This window comes from Anopheles maculipalpis, chromosome X (assembly GCF_943734695.1).
Source record: "Anopheles maculipalpis chromosome X, idAnoMacuDA_375_x, whole genome shotgun sequence".
Taxonomy (NCBI): domain Eukaryota; kingdom Metazoa; phylum Arthropoda; class Insecta; order Diptera; family Culicidae; genus Anopheles; species Anopheles maculipalpis.
The window spans coordinates 17,219,766-17,227,883 of record NC_064870.1 but is presented as its reverse complement, the minus strand read 5'-3'; the positions used below and the strand labels follow the sequence as shown (position 1 = coordinate 17,227,883).

General features: G+C 36.7%; 2 protein-coding genes across 3 annotated transcripts in view; one reads left to right on the top strand and one right to left on the bottom strand.

Annotated features, from left to right (window-relative positions):
- LOC126561228 (microsomal glutathione S-transferase 1-like) overlaps positions 1-8,118 on the top strand; it is a 160,934-nt gene that overhangs the window by 119,801 nt on the left and 33,015 nt on the right. The gene's annotated exons all lie outside the window — the stretch shown is intronic.
- LOC126559303 (lipid storage droplets surface-binding protein 2) overlaps positions 1-8,118 on the bottom strand; it is an 86,632-nt gene that overhangs the window by 73,344 nt on the left and 5,170 nt on the right. The window lies entirely within an intron of this gene.

The window sequence follows — 8,118 nt, the reverse complement described above, 5'->3', positions numbered from 1 at the left end:
TGGCGTTCGGCTCCCGGTTCGGGTTATGTTCGGCAAATGAACTACGGGCGCATGCGGGATGCTGGACTTTCAATGTGGTCAAAAAGTGAGGGAGTGTCTTTTATTTTCTGCGTAAAATGGACTGTATAAGGTGATTTAATTTCTGTGGAGTTGGAATTATTTAACTCTGCCTGTGCAAGTAGCATTTCATGTACGTATGTGAATTGGACTATAGTATAGTATTTATTTTAATTTTTAAAGTATGACGGCTATCGCCGTATTATCAAGTATAGTATTTGACATAGTTTAATATCTGGTGTACTTTTTCATTAAAAACATACAAATATTTTGTGTAAAGCATACGACCTATTTCAATTCAAATCCAAATGTATGGATGATGTTACTTTGCTCAGATGTGCTCAGCTTTACCGAATAAAATTATGATTTCCAAAAATTGTAGTGTATTATTAATTGAGCATAGTCCAACGGTTTATGGTACAGTGCGATGCATTCGTTTAGCCGCACTAATATATCGTTTTATTTCATGGTGAAATGAAATCCTAACCGCTTTCGACTTATAATCTCAGTTCTTTATCAATGGTGTTTTAGCTTGTTTGAGTCACTATAAAATTATAAAAGGCGTTTCATTTGTTTAGCCGAAGTGCAAAAAAAAAATAGGAATTAAAACAAAATTTCATGAAATGTTATTTTCTTAGTATTTGGTAGCTCTAAAACTATTAAAACTATTGGTTTAAAAAATTCAAAAAAATCTTATTTCAACTAGTTTTAGTAATTCAATCCACTTACTACTCAAATCATGTTTAGATATTAATTTTTTTCCGTATATTGAGCCATTTAAATTAAAAAATATGACTCACTATAGAATTATTTCAAGTACAGTATGAACTGTCTCGTTTAAATGATGAAATAAGTTAGTGAAATGTTTTTTTTTATAAATTATACGTAATATACGTAAGCTAGCTTCTTATACGTAAGCTAGCTTTTGCGACACTTAACAATAAATTCAAAGTACTTTCCTCATTTTAATAATGATTTATTTAAATAATATGTTTATGTTCCACGCATAATGGTCACAATCTACCGTGATTTTTCACACAAGCTTGCATGAGATGAATCCCGTACAACTTGAGGGCCTTTATTACTCTTTAGCCGAAAATTGTTTACACACGTAGTCGAGCATGTTGTCACTACATACCTATATAATCAAATTTCTTGAAATGGAACAAAACGCGACAAAATATTTGTTTGAAGTGCGACTAAACGTATGCATCGCACGAACGAGCTGGAGTCGGCCGGATAAATAGCAATAGTGTAATAATAGTGAACTCGATCGGTTAGAATGTAAAACTCTTCTCAAACCGTTTTACTTTTTTATTCTTTTCTACTTGTGTCATTGAATTGGTTTGGTTATGAAATGCATTTGTTGAACGTTTTTAGCTTATAACCCAGTTGGAAAAAAAATTACAACATAATAATTAATATTAATATCAGGCCAGGTAAAAAGGATTAATATCAGGCCAGGATTAAATTAATATTAATCTACTGAGGTAAAAAGAAAATACAAATAATTTATAATAAAACCAACTGGTATCGCAAAGCATTTAACAGATTTTAATCGTCGTTAAAAACTCATTTTGGTTTAACCGGTTTGGTTTTGGTTTAATAAATCCGAATAAGTAACCGAAAATAGCAATCGTTTAAACGGCATACGAATAGTCGTTTTACGCATATGTTAAACACGTGTAAAAATGTCTAGCAAAAGTATAAATAGCTATCTCATTTTATATTGCATATGCATACGGTGACGATTATGTATTTTTAGTAGTACATGTCTAGCCGTAGTTAAGACATCGACGATTATGTAAAAAAGATATGAGCATGAAAATTATGCTTTGAAGATGCGCGTCTTTGTTGCATAAAGCATAGAGGATCTAAGCATAGATGATCGTTTTGCTGTCCATCCTATGTCAACGTTTAACTCAACTCAAACAAATTTATCTCTAGATCCTCGATCCTCGAGATCCTCGAACGATGTTCCCTACTTCTGTTTGGGTAGGAGGTGTAATGTTTTACTGGACCATTATCTAGAACTTCAACAAGAATCGTAAGTAATAGAAAATTCACACTTTACGAACACTGCGAGCAAGGAGAAAAATGTCTTGCAGTATGTACACTTAGGAAAAATGTTTTCTTCAGTACATTTTTCGGTACACTATTTAATTAAAGTTGCAATTATGCCCTTTCAAGATCCGAACAAAAATTTCTCTGATTTAAAGATTGTCTCTGTAGGGTAGCGTCCCTTTTGTCTACTTTACAATGCGTAGGGCTGCATCCAACAAGGCGGGTCTTGGATCCTCGAACTCATCACAGAAAGCCATAGAAGATGATTTATGTTCTATGTCAGACGCAGTTTATTCCTGGGTCGACCAGGCCAGTCCCTAACAGAGGATCCGCGTATCTGCTGATAACGCGTTGGGACGACGTTCGTCACCAGCTTTTCTAAAGCGAAGCGAGTTACTACTTACCCGCACTATCCAGGTGAAGTAGTATATACCGTGTCACGAAAGTTCGGCTAGCGTCGATTTCCTCTAATTCTTCCGACGGAATGCGGAAGTATTATTGGAGTGCGGGACCAACATCCGAAGGGAAGGTAAAGGGGAAACTTAACCGAACCTGAAAATATCTCCCAAGGACCTACAAGTTATGTCGATTGAGTTTTCAGAAAATAAGTCTCCTTTGTTGAAATTGTTTCTTTCTTAAATATTAATTTCGATCCCTTGATCGATTCTACAAGCGGGAAGGCAAGATTTATCTTGACTCTAAATTTGCTGACCATTTTCGGTCAGCATGTTTCTTCTTAGCCTACGTTGTTTTCTTAAAACTTTATGCAACCGTACCAGCGCGCACGCCTGGTACGTTACGTAATTAGTTGGTCAGCATTTATCGACCTAACAACGATCCCTTTAAGAATAATTGTCGTCAGCGACAATTACATTAATTCTTTTCGCCAATATTGATGCGGTCGCGCATCGCCTTACGCTGCGTTGACGTTATGCTATAATGTAAACATTAGCCGCTGGAGCGATCGCGTATCACTTATGCTGGACCGTATAGGTTCGTCTGATCTGATTGTCTAATTGTTTATGTTTGTCGTCGATCGCCTATGCCGAACGGCGAGTCAAGTGCTGGAATCTTTTAAATCAGATTTATCGATGCGACGCTTTAGCGGTATGTCAACGACCATATCATGTTGAACACACCGGTTCTCGTCCGACTTTAGCGGTATAATTCCTTTCCTTTCCCTACATTATATTAAATTGTTTTTTCAAGGTTCCGTTACGCTCTTCTATAATGTAGACGAATTCGTTGCGTCTACCTTTTTTGCAAGTCCCATACAGTGGCGAGTTTGTTGCATCTGCATGTCTGTTTATTTTCTGTTACGTTTATTTCTGATTGTCGCATTCCCAACACCATCTGTATCCATCTGTGGGGACGAATGTGCTCGTGAAGTAGGATAAGCCTATCGGATAAAGACTCTTCTCAAGTACCTTTTTTGGTCTACAGCTTTAACTTTTCTCAACCAACCATAACCAAACAAGAACAACTTCTTAAACAATAAGCTTCTTCTCCTTCTTGGCTTAACGACCTCTAAGGTCATGCCGGCCATCGAACTCTGGCTTACTAGACTGCCAATACCACGTAGTTGGCTAGTCAGTCCTCACGTCCTACGTGGGGACGGTCCGGATGGGATTTGAACCCCGGTCTTGCCGTTTGAAGACCGGAGCCGATGTTACCTACATCACCGGGCCGACCCCTTAACTTCATTTAACAATCGATAACAATGCTTTCTTGATGCCAACGCATAGTGATCTAGCTTAGACCAACGAGCAGTGGCGGATTTAGCCTTAGGAATGCCCTAAGCGAAGTGGTAATTGGGACCCTCCCTATCACATTGAATCTAAGTTCGGTAAGTGTTGGTTTTTTGCTACCCATGTGAAGATACCATGTCTTTACACGGCACGACCGGGATTCAAAACCCATTCGAACCGTCCCTCTGTGTAAACTACATGTTATCGGCAAGTCTAGTAAGCCATTCGATGGCCGGCGTGACCTTAGAGGTCGTCACGTCAAGAAGAAGTGATGCCATGCTATCATATTTTTAGATAACACTTATTAGTTTATTGATCGTTGATCATTGATCTAAATCAAACAGAAATCGTATTTTTTATTATTTAGTGTGAGGGAATGGAAATGTTGGAAATATATTTTTTTAAATATATGACGGCACGTCACCTTATCACCAAACAAAAATTGTACCATGATTTTAAAAACTGCTTGGTGAAGAGTTAAAGATATATTTAAAAAATGATTCAAAAATATGTTTACATTAACAAAGGTCGGCTTAAACTACCAGTACTTTTGAACGATTTTTTAAATCATCACATTCACCGAGAAGAATATATTCCGTGGGTATTTGTATCGTCATGTTACATGAAGGAGATTTACACGTACCAAAAACATTGCCACAGACCAACAACAAGTATTCGCGTAGCTATGTTAATTTGTGTTTATAATCGGTTTTGTATTTGTGTAGTACGATAGAGAAAACGGATCGAATAGTTATAAACGTTGTCGTAAAAAAACCCCAAATTTAGTGTTGAAAAATATGTGTTCGAGAACTTTGTAGGAAATATTTAAAGAAATAAAAAACTCATTACATTAAAAATAAGATTGAAAAACACATGTAATTCGAGCCGTTAACTGGTATCAAGCTTAAAGTTTTCAAATTTAATTTTAAATTATAAAGCTTTCCAAAAAGGCACTATGAATAAGTTTTCTACGCTCACCAATATCCATTTTAGTTATGGATATGGGTAATTTCTCCATTACAAAAAAGTGAGTGTGCAATGCGCAAAATATTCAACTAATCAAAATTTTATTTATTTATTTATTTTAGTATGACGGTATGACTACACCGTATTGTCCAACACAAATTTTATGTTTGCTTCGAAATTTGATAGTGCTTTCCGATGCAAACGAGATCGGAAATTTTTTCTCATCGGTGAGAGGTAATGTTTTTAGCGCCTGGCGGCTGCTCTCTTCATCCATAGGTTCCTCCACTCCCAACGAGCGAACATTCCTTTTTCGAAGTAGCTGAAGGCATAAGTTTCATAATTGAATTGGTATTTAAGTATGATAGACTAGTTATCTACGTATCATCAGGATTGTTTAAATATATAGATGGCGCCGCTTAACGGGTTTATAATATGGTCAAATCTAGTGATGGACACTCGGAATTGGACTATTTTCGGAATCGTATCTGGTTCCGGAACCGATACCGGGTCCTGGTCCGATTCCGGATTTTTTTAATTTAAATTTTTACAGGTTTTTGTAACATTTGAAACGAAACAAGCAACATTTTCGACAGAATTTTATTAATTTTTATCAAACGTTTCAAAAGTATATAAAAAATCTTTCCAATGATGTGTATTTACAACATATTAAGCATTTAATTTTAAAATGAAACCAAACCCATCAATGCATTCCCAAAATAATACTTGGAATTATTTGGAAGGGTTCAATATTTGAAGCTTTAACTTCATAAGCTTTGTTTGACCTTAGATTGACCTTAACTTTGTTAATTGACCTTGACTTTGTTTACTTTAAACTCGATTAGTGAGTCATCGGTCATCGGAATGTCTCTAGATTAGTTGTATGTTGTAAAACGCTTTTAGAAATTTTCCCTTTCCTACTGAGGTTAAAATAAAAAAAAATCCCAAAAGCGTCTTGACTTTGTGCGTGTTTTGTTAACTAAAAAAAATCTGCAACCTTATTGATCGTTGATCAACCATTATATACGTTCTTCTTTTTTATTCCTTCCACGTATCGTTATTTACAAAATATGTTCATAATTACACTTGATTTGTGGTTTTCTTTCAACACGTAGAATGTCAGGCAAATTACAAATGTCAACTCATTCTAAAAGCAGACGCGCTAATCTTTCTCACTCAATCGACGTTCAACATTACCCTATTTCGACGTTGAACCCTTCAAAAATATGATTTTAACGAATTAAAAATACTACTACTTTAATAATTTTTTTTTTACTATAATACTACTACTAATGAATGATTTAAAATACTGTTCAAAACAAAACAATGGTTTGTTAAGTCGTAACCGGACTCTGCGCAATCACCTTAAAACCTTATGTATTTGTTTTGTGACTTTAAAAGTGACCGTAGCGACACAGCCAATAATGCACAGCGGTGCATCGTCCAAATGATGGTTTCCTCAATAAATGTTAAAATAGTCCATAAAATGGTTTTGGATAGCCGTAAAACAACGTGAGAGCCGCGTGAGCCTACAATCGATCAGGAACTAAAACGTGTGATTAGAAGCTTCTAAACTACGTTAGAGCCGAATTTTAAAGTCGAGTGTCGGACAAAAAACTCGCAGACCAGAAAAGCATGCTTGCTGAAAAGAAATTGCGATCCATTGATGAACTAATTTTTGAGAGGCGTATTTTGAAGCTAATGAAAAATTATTTTCAAAATGGCTTCGAAAAGATAGAAGATCGCTCCTTCGCTCTCGAAACCAATTAAGTTGCGGAAACAAATTGAATTTGACCAGAAAACCATTTTATCGTGGTTAAGATTTAAACATGTCCACCAATGTCTATCATCAACTGTTAAAATTGTTGAAAGCTTTCAAACACACCGGTAGCTTTGTTGTGATTTGAAGTTGGTATGCATCGTGCGTGCACACGCCTAACAATATGCAATCAGCAAAGCATTAATTTTAAATATGTTAATTTCAAACTGAAACGATGTGTTCATAAGTTATACTGCGAGATACTTTAACAAATCGACTGTCATATTGCCCAAGAAGTGGGTATCATCAAAAGCATTGACAGCACAAAAAAACTTATTAATGTTTAAGAAGATGGAGGCGTATTTTATTGTGAATACTTTGTTGGGAAGGGCTTGGGAATAGTAACAAAAAACGAACGAGCTCTGCAGAACCTTATTATATACAATCAAAGTTCTTCAAAATGAAGTACTTAAATTTATATTTCATGCAAATCAACAATTAATACTACGTACATACCGAAAGCTTTTCATTTGTTTTGGTTTGTGCGTTACAATTTCGCAGGAAGCCTTATCGCTTACGATAAGATTACACAATTATTGTATACCAACAACAGTGGCAGTGTCAAGATGCAGCAACGGTCCATATAAACAAAACATTTCGATTGTTCTCATTTCAAACGATTAAAGACTTGGTTTTGAATGTTTAATCTGTTTGAGCGCATAGATAAGTCAAGCATCTAGCCAACTTCGCGCACCATTGGTCGAAATTTTGAATTGAATGCAGAAATACGGTCAGGACGTCCTTATTTTATTTATATTCGTGTATGACGGACCAGGCCGCCCTTGTTAAAATAAAAGAATTGAATGTACAAATGCTTAGGCGATGATGACACCAAGGCGTCGTCACTGCGCTGTTGGCCGTGATAAGTGCAAAGGTTTTCTCTTCCCCAATGAAAAGACGTCACACATTAGGGCGTCCTATCACAGAGAATATACAAACAAATAAAATAAACAAACAAACTTCACTGATTGGAAGCGTAAGCCTCCCTCATCCGACCCTGCGTGACGGCGCGTTTCACGATTGGCTCCGGCATATATGACGGACGCAAAGTCACCTACTGGTCGAATGGTGGGTAGAAGTTTGTGGATTGGAGGGTACGCAGAGGGGGCCTTTGATTTTCCATAACGATCAAAGTGCAAAAGTGGCGTGATCCGCGGGTAAAGTATACTGAACCGACTCATTCAGCCACACATACATACTATGCCAAGTGAAGCACAATGCCGGCGGCGGGCACGAAATGGTGAATCAAGCTACGCTAGACGGTGTTTATTTTTGCCATCGCACCGTACTTACCCCTACGGCTAATACCGTGCATTCGGGGGAATCCTTGTCAAGTGAGTATCGTTAGTGGAGCGCTGCGGTGATTAGCGAATGTACGTACTACGACACTTTGCGAGATCGTCTATACATTTTGACTTCAGGGTGTACTTTGTGAGTCGTAGTCGTTGTGTACGAGATGAATCTAAC